Source organism: Microplitis demolitor, chromosome 3 (genome assembly GCF_026212275.2).
Source record: "Microplitis demolitor isolate Queensland-Clemson2020A chromosome 3, iyMicDemo2.1a, whole genome shotgun sequence".
Classification (NCBI taxonomy): domain Eukaryota; kingdom Metazoa; phylum Arthropoda; class Insecta; order Hymenoptera; family Braconidae; genus Microplitis; species Microplitis demolitor.
The window spans coordinates 15,410,000-15,431,445 of NC_068547.1; the positions used below are offsets into that span (position 1 = coordinate 15,410,000).

The 21,446-nt window shown below is 25.8% G+C and overlaps 1 protein-coding gene and 1 non-coding gene across 4 annotated transcripts in view; both read right to left on the reverse strand.

Annotated features, from left to right (window-relative positions):
* The window catches only part of LOC103569605 (TOX high mobility group box family member 3), a 385,809-nt gene that overhangs the window by 96,159 nt on the left and 268,204 nt on the right, over positions 1–21,446 (reverse strand). The window lies entirely within an intron of this gene.
* On the reverse strand, positions 1,412–1,483 carry Trnag-ucc (transfer RNA glycine (anticodon UCC)). The gene has a single exon. It is a non-coding gene; the product is annotated as a tRNA-Gly (tRNA).

A 21,446-nucleotide genomic window follows, 5' to 3' on the forward strand; every position in this document is an offset into this window, starting at 1 on the left:
TACAGTAAAAATAAAAAAAAAATGAATTGACAATTTAAAAGTTTGAAAGTAATGATTAAAGTTAAAAATGCAAATTTTTAAGGGACATATCATAGTTACATCTGTGTGTGTGTGTGTATGTGTTAAAGAAAACCAGTTGGGTTGCGATATCATCAGTTGGATCTTGATTCCGATAAACGATAAATGAAATTGGTTGGAGTAACCGTATCAGCAATGACGGTAGTTTGCTAACGAAGCAGTGATTGATCTTCGTGCAGCCGCGACATGACACAATACACACACGCACAAGTAACACGTATACACAAGAATTTAAATTTACTTCAATTGATTATAGTTTTAATGATTGAAAACTGAGTTCCAAGGTTTATATTAGTTGTTATCAATAGTATTTGAATATAAATAATTGTAATATTAAAAATAAAACAAAAATAAATAATAATAATAATAATAATAATAATAATAATAATAATAATAATAATAATAATAATAATAATAATAATAATAATAATAATAATAATAATAATAATAATAATAATAATAATAATAATAACAATAATAATAATAAAAAATAATAATAATAATAATTAAAGGTAAGGCAAAATATATATCAAATGTCACCCTACACATAAAACTTTTAATAGCCAGTAGTTAAAAAAGTTATAATGTCTCTTAAAGGTTACGACGATCATTGAGTTGAGTTTCCGAGACTAGACCCTCTTACTCAACGTCCAATGATATTGAGTTTGTTATAACTTTATTTCCCTGCATTAAAAAAAATATATTTAAGCTTATATTTATCGGGTGTACATTTTTATATTGAGACAATTAGTAAGATAAAATAAATAAGAAATGATGAATAATAAAAAAAAAAGAGAAAATTATGAATATATATAGATATAAATATGGAGCAATTAATACACAATTAAATATTTTTTAATAAAATTTAAAGTTATTTATTGCGTGCATTTAATGTTTCTTATACAAAATTAATGTTTCTTAGTAATTCTTTTCACGTTCCGTATCTTGTTAACGCGCTAATTACTTTTGACGAAAGCACTTGTGAAATAAAGATAAGACCATTAGGTGCATAACGTCATCAAATTATAAACGAATACAACGGACAAAGAGAACGAATATAATAATAAAGAAAAGAATCTTGATTGCTGAGTGAGACCAGCGACAATGAGTAAATGACGAAGATTAATGCCTACGTATTAATCTAATTCGTTTTATTTATTTTATTATTATTTTTTTTTTTAAATTTATTTCTGTCATAAGTCATAACGACAATTAGTGACCCTTTAACATACATCATCCTAAATATTAGATAATAAATTCATTCATTAATTATCAGTCTCAAAAAACATATTAATATTTTTTTGTTAATTTGAATGATAAAAAAAAATTAATGTGCGATGGCCGGGAATCGAACCCGGATCAACTGCTTGGAAGGCAACTATGCTGACCATTACACCACCATCGCACGTTTAAAGTTAATCCCATACACTCTTTATGAAGTAATGTTTAAAATAGACCGAATTTAACACCGTGCGGTGTTGAAATGAAAAAACACTAGTGCAGGCAATGTTTAATCGGTGTAAAAAAAATGTATTACATATAAAAAAGTATGAAGATTTAATAAATATTATCTGGAAGAAATTTTAATTTTGCTATGTATTTATTTAAATAATTATTTATGTTATACGTTATTAATTTTTCAAAATTACAAAATTTTACGCCCACCATTTCAACCAACAATTAATTGCTTAATAAAAACACTGTTTAATTGTAGTGATTGAGTAAGTAAAAATATTTTCAATACTGAAATATATTTTAATACCGATAAAAAATATTTACACCGGCGGCCGTGTTATTTTAACACCGCTTTCGGTGTTGAAATTTAACACCTACACCGCCTGGACTTACCTCGGTTGTTGTTACAATGTATATTCTTATGGCAAATTTTTTTTTTTATCTCGAATGTCATTTAAAACAAATAAACGGTAGCCCAACTCGACAAATGGTGCAAAATTCACGTTTATTTATTATCGTAAACAATACAAATTCATAAATTTGTCGTTTTTTTCTAATAATTGTTATAAAATTTGATAATTTTCTATAATTTGTCACGTGAATATATGACGTTAATACAATTTTTATGGGATATATTTTTTATTGAAGTGGATCAAAATTTAAATAAATAAAAAATAATCGATGACAAGAAAATGATAATAGATTAATTTAAAAATAATAGTCGGTTTTAATTAAAAGTAAAAATAATAAATTATATTGTTGATGTTGTAAATGAAATAAATGTTAGATGTGTAAATAAATTTAATTCTTCTTTAATAAAGTTACGCAATCTCGTGCAAAAACGTACTCGTTATTATTCAATTATATTACATGGTATGACGAAATAATCGTACAACATTACAATCGCGACGTGAAATGGTTTGAATTTTATTCGCAGATTTGCTTAGTTTTAAATGTTTACATTTATTATAATATTAAAAAAAAAAAAGATTTATTTATTTTTATATTGATTGATGAATAATAAAGATTAAGGCAGATATAAAAAATAGAAATTGAAAGAACTTATTAAACAAACAATTCAAATTTTTTTAGCTGAATAAACTCTAAGAAAAGTAAATCTGACTTGAGGTACTATTTCTAAGTTGTTTTTTATAAATATTTTCACTTAAAGTAAACAAACAAATAAATAAATAAATAATAATAATAAAAATAATAATACATACTGATAATAACGAAAGAAAAATGATATCTGAATACAAAATGTATTAAAATGCAAGGGGAATTTAAATTAAATTTAAAAAATAGTAAAATGACATTAGAGTGTCGCTGAATGTATAATGTACAAGAGATCAGAAAAGTAAAGAGAGCAAGTAAAGAACCAAAAAATAAAAAAATTTTTTAAAGGGATAGAGAGAGAGAGGACGAAGAGATATTAATGTAAGATATAGAAGTTTCAAAAGTTTCACAAGTAAGTCATCTTAACTTTGGTTCTTAGAATACATAACAGTTGAATTGCATTAAAATATCATTTTACTTATGGCCCTATTATATATTTTATAAAGTTACATATTAATATACTTTATCTGCTGTCATAATTGAAATAATTTACATTAGTTTTGTGTAAGCGCATTGTAATTATAATTATATGCTGTGTATATTCATTTAGAATTATCATTTCCATTGTAAAGGACATTATAATTATTTAACAATTGTAATTATGAATAAAAAAAAAATAATAATTTGTTCTGTACGAAACATCACTTACGATTGTCTTGAACAATAATAACTATAATCCAACATTAGTTATTACACATTCACATGTGGAAATGTCTTTATAGTTATAACTGTCTATTTTATGACACTGATAATCATTAAACGGATATACTTGGTCACATTTTATTATAGTATAAATTGACCTAGTGAAAGTAATGTAGAGAAAAAGTATGCTAGAACCTCGTAAGCAAAAAAAATCGGTCTGTCGGTTGACCCTGCGGGCCAGCCCCAAAATTTTCCGCTGCTTTCGAGCTCCTTGAGCTCGAAATCATTGTTGAGAATACATTATCGAGCTCGAAAATACTTTTGTATGCCTTTGTTTTCGAAAAATAAAGTTTTTTCCCATTTTTTCTACAACGATATCTCTCGAACGAATTCACCGATTGAGACGGTTGAGGTGGTATTCGACGCGGTTTACAAAGTGTTAGAGCTGATTAGATTTTGGAATTAAATTAAAATGATTGACAATAATTGTAGTTCAATTTCTAATTATTTATGTTACGTTCAATTCCTAATGTCGTTTCAATCAGTAGAATTGTGATTTTAATGTTTAAACTGCTATAATTAACCGTTAATCGTTGAGGTATACTGCTTGACTTTTTAAAATTATTACTTAAACCTTAAAAAACTACAAGGCACTTGTCAAAAAAATGCATCTGTTATTAATTTCTTACGTTCTACTCAGTAATATTTACTGAGATTCGGTCTAGGCACGCTATTGACGAGAATCTCAGTAATATCTACTAATATTTTTTTCCGTGGCGAAAAACCGAACTATGGATATTTTTTTCTTAGATGACTCATTTCAGTCCCGTTCGTATCCCGATATAAAACTTTAGCAAAATATTTGTGACGTTACAAATGTTTATAAAAACTAAACTAACAAATAATTAGTCCCCTCGTGTTGATTAGCTCGTCGGTTCCAGGGTTTAGGTGAGGGTCGCGTAACTCAAGCAATTTCTTATTTATTTCGACTCAAAATATAAGGTAATCGTGCTGAGGGACTGACAGATAAATAACAAGTACACGGAGAAAAAAATATTTTTCTGAGAAGTATACTGTATAGTTACAGTAACAATACGCAATAGTTATCTACTAGATTGTTCCTGCAACGATCTACTGTATCGTTCTGACAACAATACGGTAGATAGCTCTGAGACCTATACCGTATCGTTCTGAGCCCTATCTGACACACGTTTGGAAAGCTTTATCATTAATAAATAAATGATTAGTAAATAATTTTGATTAAATAAAATAATTTATAAAACTGATTTATCATTTGCAGTCTAAATTAATTTAAAATATATCTTTTCATTTTTTAGATTATATATAAGTATTTAAATATAATATAAATTTAATTAAATTAATATAAACTGATTTTTATATAATTTTCAAAATTGAAATATATGGCAGTTTTATTAGATTGATCATTAGGTAAATAATCAGTAAGGTTATACATAGTTAACAAATTAAAAAAAAAATGAACTCGAATTGTTATATTTGAAAATAGGCGCCAAAATGGATGTTTAATTAGGTTAGACGGTGGCGTGTGAGATGACGATTACAGAAAGTCGTATAGGGCTCACAGCTATCTAATAGATAGTTACAGGAACGATACGATATTTTTACCATAAGTATACGCATCGTTGTGGTAACAATCTACGAGTTGCTATACCTTAGATCGTTTGAGGAACAATATTTTTTTTTCCGTGTATGGTCGGTTCAAATATAATTTTATTGATAATGTTCGAAAATCAAAGATAATTTATAGATTTTAAATAATTTACATATAAAACAGAAACAAACGTTATATAACATCTTAATCTCGGTAAAATTTAATAATTATTCAATTTAAATGTACGTAATAACAATTAAGTTAAACTATACGGTGTGACGAGACGCGTTTCTTTCCCAAATTATACTCCCTTTTTTACCGATATACCCGCGAACACGATTCTACGGATACTATTTAATTTAACCTCCGCGCCTCCCCATCTAACAACCGGGAGAAGCCTGTCTTGTATAAAAATGTCCGAGACTCGTCTTCTGAGTGATACCCCAAGTTTCAGAGTCTCGACCTAGATTGTATGAAGAAGGAAATACACTTCTCCATGTACAAAGCGGTCCAGATTTTCGTCACCAAATCGCGATAGGGTATCTACACCCTTCTACAACCGTTTAATAACGACGTAGTCCAAATATAGAAGAGCCAATACCTGGTACATCTATGTTTATTCTCAGCTTGATCCGGAGATACTCAGACCAAGAGCTGGTTTGATATAACGGTGCTGAGGAATCGGTTATAAGCACTCAAATACAACTTTTCAACTCGGAGAAACTCAGCCAGCGCGGCGTCTACCTAGCGGCGAACCTCGAACTACTATCCCTGCTTTTGTGAGTATCCCCACTCCTAGCGTACTCTCTCTCTCTTACTCGGCCTAACGCGCTTGTCACATTATTGATTTTTTACGTGCTCGTCACATATTTTTTATTAAATTTCGAAAAAAGGAAAAAATTATTAAAATGAAATAAAGTAATTTGAAAAAAAAAAAAAAGAATCGGAAGAAAAAGAAAGTGGGTGAAAAGTCAATAAATGAAAATAACGGAGATATAACTTCCAACTTATCCACTGTGTGGCGTGGCGTTGAACTAAATTCTCACAAGTTGAGAGATGAAATAGAACGATCAGGTTATCAGCTCAGTTAAATAAATTTTTTCAATTTTTATCACAAAATAATTCATTTTTATTTCATGGATAGAAAATTAAAACTATTTTTAAAAATAAATAGTCGCTAACAAAGCAGACAACTTATTACTTGATTCAAAGTTATTAGAAAGTAATTTTTTAATTGATTTAAATTTAAAAAATTTTTCAATAATTGTAGATGATCAAATTTGTCCCTTATATCTTCTTTCTGATTATTTGAATAAAAAAAAATACGGGCTTATTTTGCCCCTTTTTACTATATTTAAAAAGAAAAAATTATCAACAACTTCCTATCTTACAACACTCTGTCTACATTAACTAAAATTTACTTCCTCCGACATAAATATTATTTTTATGAATATTTTATCTTTTGTATTTATATTTTAAAATTTATTCTATAGTCAGTGTATTCGTGAAATTTATCACAACTTCAAGATAAAGCCACATTTTTTAGTCCAAGATTTACTGGGGTAATAAATTAAAAATATAATATATTATACAATATTTGGCACGAATATAATGTTTAAAAAATTATTAATCAATTTAAATAAAATTTTCTATCTATTTTAAAAAAGTTAAATAAATTTAAAAGGTGACTATTAGTTACAGGAACAGATTCAATGATGTTTAATGTTCTTGACAGCTGCAACTGTGTCATGTGAGATCGGAGCGTGGCCAATTGACCTAGCAATTAGTTAATGCAGTTATTCTCTATGTACGGAAACATTAATAAAGCTTAATAATAATTTTCATTAAAGTTTTTAAAATTTTTTCCTTGCAATTAATTAGCATTCGCCATTACTCAAATTTACAATGTATCTCAACAATTTATAAATAATCTCATTGCATACCGACATAAAATAATAAAAAAATAATTAAAATAGTACTCACTAATCACTAAAAATATTAGCTTTAATTTTTTTTTTAAACCTAACGGTTATTTTAATTCAGGTCATGGCAATCGTTATGTGCCATATTAAATATATACGGTAAACCCGTTATTCTATCAAATTCTTTAGACGGACACATTTTTTAAATTATCATTTTTAATTCACTAATTTCTTTTAAAGATAATATCTTAATGACTTATTATAAAGTAATTACGAGTATGTAATTTTTAAAACATCAATTTTTTTTTTCACATTATCTTGGTAATAAAATGTTCTTATTTTTTTTTATTAATTCAAATTTTAATAAATAAAAAAAATTTTAAATGCATAGTAAATTTAAAAAAACAGTTTTTATAATTTGTAATTAAAGTGTCCGTTTTTTTTTTTATGTACAATTTAATATCTTAATTAAATAATAAAAAATACTGAGAAAAATATCTTCCGTCTTTAATTACGTTTAATTATAAAAATTCCACAAATAACCGGACTTTGTTTAAAAATAAAAAGAAAAAAAAAACATTAACGACGTAATAAATCATGAAAATTGTCGACTATTTATATTCTCACAATTAGTTACATGATTTCAGTTGAGTTAAAAAAACTTAAATAAATATATGACACTACATTACTATAAATTTAGTTAACTTTTAATAATTCATGTCTTTAAATTATTAAATACTTATTAAACAATAGTTATCACGATACTTCATTATCACACAATAAAACAATGATATTGTTTGACGTGTAATAGTAGTGACAAGGAGCTTATTATTTATACTTATAGTTTGTTATATCATAATAGATGAGAGAAAGATATACAAATGAAAGCATCCATCCTACATACCTATTCATATACATATATGTACTAAACTCATGCATATGTTAATTCAAAGAGTTAGTTGTTGGCTTGACTCGGACACCTGTTAAATCCATCGAAACCCTTCCGGTTGTCAGTTTACATATTATAGTTAACATTGCTGTTAGTTGACAGACCCCAACATGTGAATATATGTATTTATAATAAGAACATAATGTGCACATATTTACGAATAAAATTTTTTTTAATTAATAAAAATGCTCACAGAACTTTCTTGTCAAAAAAATCCACATGGGATTGCATGGGAACCCACATAGGAATCCATATAGGAAAGTATGGATTTATGTAATAATCCATAGAAAATAATATTGGAGTGTATGGATTTATATGAGAATCCATGTAGGAATAAACCATGGGTATTTGGATTTCCATACAGAAACTTGACGCTTGTTCGTTAATTGTTGTTAATTTTCCTGATTCCAAATCCATACAAAATTCCAACATGGATATTGACATGATAAAAATTCCCGTAGGAAATCGAGGTTAAAATCCACATGGAAATCTGTACTAGATTCTTATATGGATTTGGTATAGTGTGGATTTCCATAGGAACTCTGTAAGAGTCTATATCGGAATTTATGCTATCCATATCGAAACCATATGGGAATCTAGACTGAATTTTCATACGGATTATTTTAATAGGGTTTAACATAGGGATAAACAAGAAATAAGTCGACTAGTCAATTGAAGTATAGATCGAAATCGAAATAAAAGAGTTAATAGTTTTGTTTAAATTAAAAACGTTGCTCGTGCCTTGTCATTGCATATATAATAGTAGTTTGTCGATTAGATGAAAAAGAAGTTCTTAGCGAGGTCAGCGAGATTGAAATTAATGTCGATTGGTTGACGACAGCCCGTCACGTTTAAAAGAAGAGATGACAAGAGACTGGCAATTAACAATCTCATCAGATTAAATCTTCCACGTTTTAACATCCTTTTACTTCAATAATCATTTTTTTCTAATTGTATTTATTTGCTTATAAATTATATATGACTGTAAATATATACATTTTCCTTTCACATATTTTCTTTATGTAAACTAATTTATTATACGAACATTGCAGTTTCACAAGAGTGCAAGTGATGCGAAAAATAAAGTTATTAATCTTTATGGGTTTTTTTATTTCGTTTAAAAATTTTTTATTGATGCATGAAATTCAATAAATTATTCTTATTTGCACAATATATGGTTATGTTATATATTTATTTCACAATTTAATGCATCAGAATAAGTAAGTTAATATTATTTATCATGTATTTATTGTTAATACATAAATAAATAAACAAATAAATATAAATATATATATAAGTTTATTTTTAATTAATATATATTTGTTTCTATATATTCATTTGAAAGATATTTCTATCAGGCTTTAATATTGAATTCTGTCTATTCAATTATTTTTTCATCGCGATATAAATAAATATATAAATATATATTGCAATAACCAATTGAATTGGACGGTATTATTGAAATTCAGTGAGAATTGCTAATGATAAAATAAATTTCTCAAGATGCTTTTTAAAAGTGTAAATAACTACTGACGTAATTAGTAAAAGTTAGGAGTACTCTGTGTAATTAGCAAGATTTTCATAAAATAAAATTTAAAAAAAGATAAAATGTGTACACATAAATTAAAGAGAAAAAAGTATGACGAGGTTGAATCCAATTTGAATCTTTCATTACCTTGACTTAAGAAAAAAAAAAGTATTCATCAAGCATTTCTTTTCATAAATATCACTTGAATTTTACTTTTTTTTTCAATTCTAGAAGAACATATATAGTAATTTGATATCAATAAAAAAAAAACAAATCATAATAATAATAATAATAATAATAATAATAATAATAATAATAATAATAATAATAATAATAATAATAATAATAATAATAATAATAATAATAATAATAATAATAATAATAATAATAATGGGTACTTTAATGACACATAAATTGACAATATTATTAATATTTGCATAAAAGTTTAATATATGTCAGCTGAAACAGAACAAAAGCAATGAATTCCCTTTTCATGTAGGTTCAGCTATTGACGTACCAATGGAAATATCTGTAAGGGTGTATTTATAAGTGGTATGAGAGAGGAGGGTGAATAGAAAGGTGGGTTGATAGGAGAAGGATATATAGGAAAGCATCAGGGGAATATGATGCTTGGTTGTAGAGAAAACATCAGCTATTTTGGTTGCTATCGATAAACGCCACGCGAAGTATCGCACATCTCCTAGATAGGAGGAAGGTAGATACCTTAAGATACCTTAGCTATTTACAAAAATGAATTAATACAGATATTTTAACATTTATTATTATCTTATTTATAGACGAATTTTATAATAAGTACACAATATTATGTAGTATTAAAATATTATAATTATTTAAATAGATACGTACTAAATTATTTATGCAAATCAATGAATTTAAATTTATAATCTGTTAAATTAGATATAGATTTTTATATTTATTACAAACATATATTTAAGCTGACAAAAAAATTTTTAATATATTTTAAAATATAAATTTATTTACATTTTTAGAATAATTTATGCAAAACTATAAAATTTTATGCATTCATAACTGTAAGATTTATGAGCATGTAAGTTATTAAAATATACAATTGTGGAAATATTATTAAAATAATAAGTATTAAACATTTTTAAATAATTGTAGAATATATTGAATTTAGAAATCTGTTTCAAAATAATTTATGCAAGTCTATTAAATTTCATGTAAATATATTAAACTTATTAATAAAAAAGAAAAAAACATTGTTGATTTCTTTGTAATTTATGACGTATTAAATAAATCAACAATGTGGATACATACTTTACTAACAATCAGAGTATGAAGTATTTTTGAACAGGAATGTTAATTGCCTAATTGAATTAATGCACTCAGATACAGTAATTATTATTAAAATCAAGTATATTTTTGTAAATTATAAAAAATTCAATTTTAATTCTAATTATTTATAAAGATAAATGTACAAGCGAGAAAATAACCCTTTTACTAATAAATAAAACTTGAATAAAGAAGTTAATTTCTAATTTATATAATTATCAATATATATTTTTCTGCTAGAAATTAATTTAAATGATACTTAATTTTCTTTAATTTTTTAAAACTAAAAGAAAAATATTATTAATATTATTCAATATATTTAAGTATTTGTAATAAAAACTTATTGACGGCATGTACACATTATACCGGTATCAAAACAGTATAATGTAACATGTATAAAATCTGCCCATAAAGGAAGATATTTTGAAAAGTCTAAAATTGGGAAATAAATCAACTAAGTTCGATTTTTGCTAAAATTCAAAAAGTTTCAAACGATCATAGGTTCGAAACTTTTTGAACGATTTTGCCTATCTTCGAACTAAACCGAGCTCTAACTAAAAAATTTAACTATATATAGTTCGAAATTTTGTGTATTTGTGTTAAAAAATTATTTGATTAAATTTTTTGTCTTAATTTTTAATACGGAAATCTGTTAATTCAACACAAACAGTTTGCGTTATTTTACTTTAACAGATTTCTTATGTTAAATGATTAGAAAATCTAGAATGTAACACATTTCTTGTGTTATTCGAAAATTGACACAAAATTTGTGTTGTTTGACTAAACGTTCCCGCGCAATTCTTCATTACTATAACCAAGCAAAGCATTGTAGCAGCATTGTCTGCAGAGAAATTTGGATTATAATTTATTTACGATTAAATATATACATTTTACAATTAAATTTAGATAACTTTCATATCTTTTTGATCCGGTTAAATTGTTCGCTAAATTGACATAAGTTCTACTAAGGGTCGATCAGTATATTTGAGTTGGTTCGGTTATGTGCTTACGTTTATTAGTTGATTTTAACACGAACAGTGTGTTAAATTTACACAAATGCTCCGGTAAATGTACACAAATTTTCTGTCAAAAGAACAGATTTTATGTGTTCAATTTTATTTAACATAAAATTTGTATAGACTGTTCACGCATGGGTCAAGAATGGTTACTCAATCCTGGCCATTCTAGTCATTACCCAAGCCTGGGTCAAGACTGGGAAACCTAGCCTTGGCCGTTACTAAATTGAATAATTCAAAAATTTAATTTTTTTTTTGTTTACGTTTTCTTGTAGACTACCGTTATCTGTTCTTAAAAGACCCTGAAATTTTCAGGGAGATATTTTTTTTTTCGAAGATATAATTTTTCGAAATTAAAAATTTTATTTTTTTTTCCCAACCTCTTAATGACATAACTAGTCCAAGATTGATTTGTGAAGTTCTTCGAAATGATATAAAAAATGAGACAACCCAACATAACTGGAAGAAAACCCAGTCCGGCTATTTTTTATAAGCAAAAAACAATTTCTATACCAAGACCGCGTTAACTGCTCTACATACATTGAAAATTATTCATCCGATCAGATCAAACCTCAAAAGAAGCATCTTTTTATGCTCAAAAAAGATATGTGCATAACTATATAAAAACATTAACATATGTTTTAGATATAATCAAATAGTTATAAATTTGCCGTTTTGACTCTAAAAATTTATTACATGAAAAGTTTATAATATTTTGATTTGAAATATGGTACATTTTCTATGATTCTTCCCTTCAAAATGAGAGTTTTGACGATTTGATCCGATGAATAATTTTCAATTTAGAGCAGTTTATTTACGCGGTCGTGGTATAGAAATCGTTTTTTGTATGTAAAATAAAGAAAGGTTATTCAAAAGATGTAAACAAATCCTTGTATCAATATATAAAATATTGATAAAGTGGATTTGAGTTTGGGTACTGTTAATAATGCAATAAAATATATATATATATATATATATATATATATATATATATATTAGGGTGGGTCAAAAAAATCAACTATTTTTTTTTTTACACATGCGATCGAAAAATGGGTTGCTAGACACCTTAAAAAATTTTCACCAAATATGAGCTCTTAATTTTAATAGGAACATCCTCCACATTGCAGTTTTTTATTTTTTTCTCAGTCCAATAGAAAAAAATTCAAACCTCATCATTACTTGATTGTACAAAAACATTTTCATGAAGAATGTTGTAGGAAATTGAATGCTCTACAAAGAAGGTGTCATATTTTTTCTATAAACTTCATCATTCCAATGATATTGACGATTTAAGTTTGATCATTTTAAGACAAATTTCATTATTGTTTATGAATATTATAACTCGACCATAAATGACTATTATAAAATGCGCAATACAAATTATTGTAAGAAATCAACTGCTCTATAAAAATGGTATCTCATGTTTTGACGATTAAATTAAGCGTTCCAAAAATATTCATCATCAAACTTTCATGTGTACTAATTTTAAGAGTTTTTGATGAGATACAGGAAAATTTCAATTCAATTTATGAATTTCATACAAATTTCATTTTTCGTCATTAATATAAGTATTATTTGACTTTTATTTTCAAAATTTCGGAATATTTTTTTTTCAATAATTCGACACATTTTATTCTTAATTATTAGAAATCACGATTATGTTGTTTTTTTCTCGATATTGTCTTCAAAACGGCTTTAAAAATTTTTCCACTCTAGCTAGATATTGTGCTAGGAAAAATTTCTTCTATAGAGAATTTTTGTTTTGTATTTCATTTCTTATTGCTAGTTGTTGAAGAGCATCGAAAAAATTACCCTACTTACAATAAAAAATTGTCAAAAATTAATAACTCAGTTGAAAATTGAAATAAAAAACTTTTTTATAACTAATTGGGCATTTTTTTTCTCTAAAACTGAAACATATCATAATATATTTATAATGAAAACTTTGCTTTTTTTATCAACAAATAAGTAACTAAGCGATAAATAATGTACAATTTATTTTCTTAAATGTAGACAAAGATATTTACATATAAAAGAAAACTTGAAAAATATTTTGAAGTTTCTCAGTTGATAAAAATTAAAATTCGTGTAAATTTTCTCAAAACTTATAAATTACATAAACATTTTTTTGATTATCTTATCAAAAACTTTGATAATCAGTACACATGAAAGTTTGATGATGAATATCTTTGGAACGCTTAATTTAATCGCCAAAACATAGAATACCATTTTTATAGAGCAGTTGATTTCTTACAATAATTTGTATTGCGCATTTTATAATAGTCGAATTTATGGTCGAGTTATAATATTCATAAACAATAATGAAATTTGCCTTAAAATGATCAAACTTAAATCGTCAATATCATTGGAATGATGAAGTTTATAGAAAAAATATAAGACACCTTCTTTGTAGAGCATTCAATTTCCTACAACATTCTTCTTGAAAATGTTTTTGTACAATCAAGTAATGATGAGGTTTGAATTTTTTTCTATTGGACTGAGAAAAAAAATAAAACACTGCAATGTGGAGGATGTTCCTATTAAAATTAAGAGCTCATATTTGGTGAAAATTTTTTAAGGTGTCTAGCAACCCATTTTTCGATCGCATATGTAAAAAAAAAATAATTGATTTTTTTGACCCACCCTAATATATATATATATATATATATATATATATATATATATATATATATATATATATATATATATATATAAATATTAGAAAGCGATTAAAGTTGATGCTTTGTCGAAATAGCAGGAAAGTCAATGATTGATGAGGGGGAATTATAACAGGTGCAGTTGAGAGAATTCTCCTCATTCTCATGCTATACTGTCCTCTTTTGAAAGCTTGCTACAAGTCTTTAGGGTTATTCACCTCAATCATTCTTTAATCTATATATATATATGTTTTAAACTATGTATTTTCTAAAGACGGTAAAATTAAAAAAGTTGTGCTTGACCGATGTACTTAACTCTGTCAATAGAATGAAATCAATGATATTTCATTTTATTATTAAATTAATAAAGAATCTTTACTCAAACAAAAACAACTGAACAAGTTAAGTAATAAAATTTTGATTAGGTAAAAAAAAGAGAAAGAGAGAGAGAGAGAGTGAGAATAGTGTAATAAATAAATAGATAATAATCAAATTATTTATATTGTAGTATTAATTACACATATATGTATTATGCAAGAGAGAAAATTAAAATAATTAAAATAATGAGAAAGTGATGGTGAGTTAAGATTTTAGTACAACACTTGATATATTATTATTCCATGCAGAAAGTACGTCACGCTCGACCGTTCCTCACTCCTCTCTTGTTTGTACGAGAATCCATTAACAGCGTTTTTAAGACTGCTTGCAAATATTGATTTTATAAATTTGTTAGTTCAACGTTTGCGCAGCTGATAATCACTATTGGGTAGAAACTAAAAAATAACCCATCGTTATATCGATAAAATAGTAACTTTTGTGGTTAAAAAAAAATTAAAGTAAATTTATGTTTATTCATAAATTTGATTTTTCAATATTAATATTAAATTATTCTACTCACGTATTATTTTTGAAATTTTACTGTAGTTTTTATAAACAATTTTACTAAATGCATAAATATTTTATTTTAGTTAGAAATATAACTTTGTTAATGTATACATTTGTAACAAAAACTTTTTTTTATAAACAATCCCTACTTAATATTTACAACTTGTTTATTTTGCTGTGGTGTTTTATGCAGTAGAACAGAAAAATATATAATCACTTTTTGACTCGAAAAACAAATTTTTAAAATACAGTTATAAAATAAAGTATAAAGAAAAATCGACATAAAGTTTTCGACGGAAAAGTTAGTTTTCTCGGGTGTTATATTTTGCAGAAATGAAGCTCGTTAAGTCAAGTTAGAAAATAAAACGCCACCATGCGTTAATCGAAATAATTTTCTTCAGCGTGATTCTTTTTTTTTTTTTTTTTTTTTTTTTTTTTTTTTTTTTTGATAATATTTCTTCATTTTTTTACCCTCAAGAAATATTTATTTACTTTACCAAACTAAAAACTTTCATTTTATGCTGAAGTTTCATTATATTTTTTTACAAATGAATTAAACATGTCTCATGAATAGAACTTAACACAATTTATTTTTCACCAATCTTGACACCAAATTAAAAATATTTATATAATTTTACCTTAGCCCCGCATGTATATTCAATTTCATGTAAATATATATATTTTTAAATATTTGCCCACGTTAATCAATTTATCGAGTTATAAAAAAAAATTTTAGAAAATAAAATAAATTAAAAGATAAAAAAATTTTAGCTGAGATTTAGTGCAAATAACTGTAAAAGAATTAGTACGAGGGTGCAGTCACAGGGGAAATATAAAACTCACTGGCACATTTTACGAAGAAAGAAGGGTAGTTATAGTGGTAGTAGTAGTAGTAGTAGTAGTAGTAGTAGTAGTAGTAGTAGTAGTAGTAGTAGTAGTAGTAGTACATAGAACAGTAGTCATAGGAAAAAAATAAGAGAAAGGGACAAAGGGGGTACAAAGGGATGGTCCTTCATCACGATTTTTCCATTATTTCACAGACCTGGACTTGAATCTAATCGGAGTTGCACGGGATATACGTTGACTCACTCACGTCGACGGTGGGCAATATTTTAGCGCAGTTATTACCGAGTTATTCTGGAATTGATGGCCGCCACGTAAATCATCCCGTCAAAATTGATGTACGGATGTACGTATACTACGGCTCCCTTTTTTTCACTCATTCTTTGTCTCCCACCATAAATATATATATATATATATCTTTTCCTCATCTTCATCCTCTCTCCACATCTCCATACTGTTCCTCTTATATTTTACTTTTATATACTCTTGTCTGTTACATTCTAGTACCAACGACCGGCCAAGGACGAAAAAAAAAAAATGTTTTTTTTTTTTTTTTGTTTTTCAATTTTTACGAGTACTTATATGTATATAGATTCACGTACATTACGTATAATAAGAACATTATAAAAAGACGGATATGAGTCAAGTAATAAAGAATTAAAAAATAGAGGAAAAATTTAAGCAAAAAAAATAAATCACATTAATTTGCTGGGTTATAACTTTTTTTTTTATATTGTAATTTTTAATTAATAAAAAAAAAAAAAAGTAAATTACAATGAAAAAAATTTCAATAATGAATATTCATGTATGTTTATTATTATTTTATTTTAAATGATAATTTGTATGCAGATCATGAACAAACATTTTTAAAAATAATTTAAAAATCAAACAATTTCGATTATATTTTTTTAATACCTTCAATAAATATTATTGTGATTTATTTTCTGATAAAATATTTATAATTTGCATATTATAATAAACATTGATTATGACGGATTATTGTGCATAATAAATTTCTTGGATGCTCTGTAAAATATTTAGATTCAGGTACTGAATAAAATATTTATTATTTTATCGCGATCGAGTGAAAATATAATAAAAATATAGTATAGTCTCTAATCGAATTGGTAATAAATAAGAATTAGAAAGCATCGATAAAAATTATTTATATAATGAGAATTAGACATGCATATTTTTAAGTGTATTTGTATATTATTTTTATATTTATGATTGAAGATTATACTCAAGGGTCAGTGGCTTTTAAGACAGTGCTGGTAATATGAGTCATCATCATTGAGACTATTGAAAAGTTACGAATCATCAATGTACATAAAGGTGTGTCTTGTTTATATAACCTATTGAAATTTTCTCTTCTAATGCACAATGTAATTTATTATTGATTTAATAAAACATATTCATTACCATAAATATTCATATAAATTATTTATGCATACAAATAAATTTTATCAATTATTTTAGATTTTTAATTTATTTTATTATTTTAAATTCAATTGATTGTAAATGAATGCTCGGAAAATTTACAACTAATTTATTTAATTAGGCGGATATTGTTAAATTGTTAAATAGAACATGTCATAAAAAGTATATCAATATTAAAAGAAAACAATAATTAATGTCTGTAGCTTGTTTTAAATTGACTATCACGCATTAAAAGAAAAATTCAATAAAACAATTTAATCGTTAAAAAATACATAGTGTGAGGTGCAGATATCTCCAGAATGATGAAATTACCTAATTTTTTTTCACCGTCTTCGGAATTAGGCAGAGATGGTTCATTTTTAAAATCACATTTGCAGCCTTTTCATTATTTTTTTTTATTTAATTTTTATTCAGTTTTAAAATTGTTAATTTTTAGTTAAATTTTTTTTTTAAATTTCCCGCCTTTTTGTCTTAGGTGTCGCTCTTGTTTTCAATCCTACTGTTGCTGCCAGTAGTTGGAGAGAAAAAAAGAAAATATAATAATAATAGTAAAAATGAAAATGACAGCTAAATTTTTTGTGTACGACAAGTTGTTAAGTTTTTGTTAATTACAATTAAACCAAAAAGAGTTGGATAGTGATTAACGAAAAAGTTCTTGTAGTCACCAAACTAACGCTAATAAAAAGATAAATTCAGTCTGTGAGCCATCTTATTCAGTAGTTATCGTGATCACAAGAAATCAGTTAATTGACTGACATCAGGGCTTCCCTTAACTAAATTATTTATTTTCAAAATAACATATTAAGAAATAAACTTTATGTTGTATTATAATTTTTCCATAATAAATTCTCTATATGACGATGTAAGTTTCAACCTCTTTTAGTATACTTTAAAAAGTGTAGAGATGATTGAAAGTGAATTAGGCATCTGAAAAAAATTAAGCGCCAATAAAGCACGCTCAGCGCTTTCGCGTTTGAGGGTGCAAAAAACGCGACTCACTTATATTTTTTTTCTTTGAACTTATTTAAAATTTTTTTTTATAATTTTTTCAAGTATCGCTGTGTGTTGTATTTAGATCTTATAATTTTTTTTTGTTTTATTTATTATTTACAACTTTTTCCGGTTGAGAAAAGCAGAAAAAATGCCGTTATCGTCCAGTCAAGAAGTATTCCATTTTAAAGTGAATAAATAAAATATTTTTTTAGCTTTAAAAAGAATACACTTTTCAATAATTTATAGAAGTTAATTAATTATTCAAAATATAGTATGAGCGTTTGAGATGTTCATTTTTGGATTTTCCAAATTTTTTTTTCAACAAATAATTTTTTTTCAGCAAATAATTTTCTACAATTAAATAAATACATTTTTTTTCATAAAAAAACTTTTTCTTCATTTGAAATACACTCTTTATTTGATAAAATTGAGTTCCTTTATATATTATTGTTAATTTTATATATATCAAATTAAGTAACATTAACCATTTAAAACCAATTGTCTAGAATAGCAATAATGATATTCTCTCAATTTTATTTCCATTAGCATGTTTCCTCTCTTTGCAGTAATCGTTTAAAGCTACTTTGCCTAATCGTCCTGGACTCATAATTTTCCAGTAAACTTTAGCAATTCCATATGCCATTAAAGCAGATGGCACACGTGTTCAAGTGCTTTAGTGTAACTCATAAACAAAGGGAAAAAGATACGAATACAAAAGGAAGTTGAAGATAAAGAAACAAATATAAATAAATAGAGATAACAACAACTTCTATGCTAATTTAAAATAAAAACAACAACAATAAATTTATCCAACTTTATTTTAAATCGGCATTGCAAGACCTAACATTCTGTCATTAACCTTTGTTTTCTTTATCGATCTGATTTGTTATATAATAACAATAAAAAAAACATAATAACAATATAATTTATTTGCGAACTAAACTCAGCATAAATTAAATTACTTTTTTAATTAAAAATTTTTTAATCCCACTTTATAATAAAATACGCTAGTAGTTCTTAACAAATAATTTAAATGAAATTACATCTGTCAATTAATATAAAATGATATATAATAATTAAATTTAATTTAAATTTATTGATGCACGAACAATACATTAAATTTTTAAATAATAAAAGAATATATCATTAATAAATATAAATTGATGAAGCGATAAATTACATCAGATTTAATTACATAAAAAATAAATTAAAAATTCTTAAGTATCGAAACACTTAATTAATGATCAGAATAATTGTCGATAAATATACGCTGATTGAAAATAAATATATACATATGTATATATATGTATTGAGTAAGCATATAAGCGGGTATACCCGTTGTATTGCATGAGTATGTTAATAGTGAGAGTATAAAATATCAAAGGATATTAACCAAATAATGATTTCAATAAAAAATTAAATAAAAAAAAAGTGGAGCTAAGTACTGGTAGTTTATTATAAATTCACCTATTTTAATTTTTTATTTTTCAGTATGATATCTTATCAATAATTATGAGTATAAAAAAAAATGTTTCGTTATTTTAGAATGTATAAAAAAATGTTCAAACATTTACATGGCATATAAGAAAGTTGAATTTTTAATTTTATTGCAATTAATTTTTTTTAAATTATTGATACAAAAATTTTTAATAACAATTAAAAAAAAAAAATTGTACATTTGAATGGCGCTTTAAAGGTAGATGACATGTGTCTGAGAAGGAAAAGTCTGTGCGCTCATATGCCACTTAGTGGTGACTCCTGAAACCATTTGGCGTAGTTTCAGGAGTCACCACTGAGCGGGGTATGAATCTACCCTTTAACAGCCGTTTAAATGAACAATTTTTTTATTTATTTTTCATTCAAACAATCACTGTTAATATATGAGCAAATTATAAAAATTTGATAAGTCTTTTTATTTTATTTTATTTTTTTTTTAAACGATCACTGTTAACTTGCGCACAAATTGTATTATTATAAACGGCAAAGTTTTATGGTAATAATTTGTTGACGGTGATTTAGTCTGAGATTTAACTTACGTAGGTATGCGACAGATATCATGATATCTGTATTCAGATTTTTGTGATATTTGTTGTGGATCTCTATTGAGGGCCAATGGCTAGGACATACGCACTTCCTATATTTGTCATGTGCGGGTGGACAAACATACTGAATCATTACGGCGAGCTCCTAGGTTTACTGTAGGTAAAGCGACTGCTGTCATGGAGAATAGAAGTGCGTATTTTATTGCCGTAATACAGTAATGTATTAGTAACAATATTTTTTCATTTTTAAAGATAACCATTGTTTATTAAATTAATACTTTTGCAGTTGAATCGCGGGAGTTAATATTGTATTTAAAAAGACAAAAGATTTGCAGAGAAAAAATAAAATAAAGCCAGAAAAAAAAATACTAAAAAGATATGTCAGCAAGGGACACTTAAGTCGACGTATAAAATATATATAAAAGGGTCGTAAGAAAAGAAAAGACAAGTAAAATAAGAACAAGGGTAAGGGTGAATTCAATCGTATCATCCCCCAGTAAGACTTTTAATGCTAACACAAAGATTCATCTACCCTCTACTTTTTTTTTTTGGTTTAACAAACGTATCCCCTGCAAGGCTGCTCAGGATTTTATACTCACATTACTGGTATAGTCAGTGCTCTTTGTTTTAAATTGTTTAGTGAAATATCATTTATGGAGAAAACAAAAAAAAAGTAAGTAAGGAAAGAAACAAAAGATAAAAATGTATGAAATTACTTTCCAGTTAATTAACAGACGAGACTTATAATCAAAAGCCACTTTGTCACATTTAGTATTTCTATGTTGTGAAAATGTTTTCATAAATATCCCACACACAAACAAGTATATAGAGTTTATTCCACATAAAGGAATAAAAGGACAAAGCAGCAAAACATTATTTGAAAAAGAGTAAAGAGCTTTCATGATAAAACGGAGGATGTTGAACTACTCAGTTGGA